The following is a 1,852-nucleotide window of genomic DNA, read 5'->3' as shown; positions in this document are numbered from 1 at the left end:
TCACCGAGGACAGTCTAAGATTTATTACTACCGATCAAGTTTCAAAGACAATTCCATAAGATTCTTCTGTCAGTGCTTGAGTTGCTACCATAGACAATAGCAAGATTTAACACGATTCATGTGATTCTGTCTTTGACCTCCACCAAGATTGCTTGATCATTCGAAAAGAGAGCTCTGACCTCAGCAACTTTGTTATCCCAAATAACTCAAATTTGGTCCGTTTTGTCATTTGAGTTGTGAATGATTTCCCAGTTGCTATCATTAAACAACTTGCTAACCTTCTCAACGTTCCGGCTTTTGACTTTTGTCTCAAGAATACCCATAATAGTGATCTTCTGGTTCTCAATGATCCTCCTGATTTCTTTGCATTTCAGAGGGTAATTGAGTCTTCTTATGTTCCATGTCACTATATTCATGAATGGATATAAGTGTTGGGTTCCTTACTTTCTAGACTATCTTGGACCTCTTCAACAGAGAAATCGTAAGAATCATTTTCCTCGCTATCCTCAATGGCTACAGCTTGATTACATGGAATACTATTGCCATTGAGTGGGGGTTGCCTCACATATATCTCATCTTCTCCTGTTATAGAGTTAGTGGCTTCTAAATCCAGAATCTTTCTGCTTTATCTTCGATTTTCAGCTTGTTCTTCTTTAGTAGGTCTTTTCTGACTTTGAACCTCTTCACTACTGGATTCATGTCTGTTATCGATTTTAATTCGCCCTACTTCAAAACTAAGGCTCACCGCCTTATTCAAGTCCAAATTGTCTTCTTCTGCACTTGATCTTTTGATTTCTCAAAACCCAAGATTTCCCAGTCTATTCTCAAGAGCTTCCTTATTGCTTGTTAGTGTTTCAATGTTTTTTGTCCAGGATTCACTTGTTTATTATCTCGAAAGGTGGCTCTAAGCTCATGGATCGGGTCATTTCGAATTTTGATGACATTACTTTTTCGGTTCCTATTTGCATTCCTAGAATTGTGAAGAGTGGACTCACAACCTATTGGTGTGGATTTTCAATTTTGATTATTAAGATTTAATCTAATATTTTGAATGATATATGGTTTATATGTATAAAATATGTTCAAGTTCGTTTATAAGATCTGAGTTCAAATCTAAATTGTTCTTCCATCTTCCTAATCCTAATTCTAATTCTAATTGTAAAGTTTTTCTTTATACTTACACTTATTATTAGTTTATTCTACGTTATTTTCTTGATATAAACTCCAATTTACTGTTCATTATAGAAAGTCTTGTTGTTATATATCATGTTCTGTCGTTAATCTCAAATTGATGAAGAAGTTAATCCCTTAAACTTGAGTAACTCATTAGACGATGTTGTATTAGACTGAAGAGACTATTTTGATCATCATACCTATCCTCTTTCGCGTCGGGACCCTTCTATAAGCCCCATTTCCCCTTGAATTATAGGTACTTTTTATTTCTCTATACCTTTAGAACTTTTGTTTGATGTAATAGGCTACAATTTTAGAAATATTAGGGATATGCACAAATAGGATTTTTAAAAGAACATGTTGCTTGTTTTTAAGGGTTATTAGATGATTTGAAGAATTTTTACCAAATTACCCTTGTTTTTAAATGGTATTTCAGATTATCGTTATCTAAGAAAAGTAGATTATTCTGTATCATGATTAATATTTTTTTTACTTTCAATGCCTCCATGTTTTGATTTGTGGTTGAAAACGAATCTAGTAATTCTTAATAAATGGAGGTTAGATTTGCTTATTTTGGTGTGATTTGTTGTAAGAAGTGTTATAAGATATGCATTTATTTTCTACTGTTTATGCCTTATTCTTTTTTAGTATTTTTTTAGTAATTGATTTTCATTTAATT

The sequence above is a fragment of the Impatiens glandulifera genome, chromosome 5 (genome assembly GCF_907164915.1).
Source record: "Impatiens glandulifera chromosome 5, dImpGla2.1, whole genome shotgun sequence".
In the NCBI taxonomy this organism is placed as follows: Eukaryota; Viridiplantae; Streptophyta; class Magnoliopsida; order Ericales; family Balsaminaceae; genus Impatiens; species Impatiens glandulifera.
The sequence above is the reverse complement of the archived record's forward strand: the minus strand, read 5'-3'. Positions refer to the sequence as shown.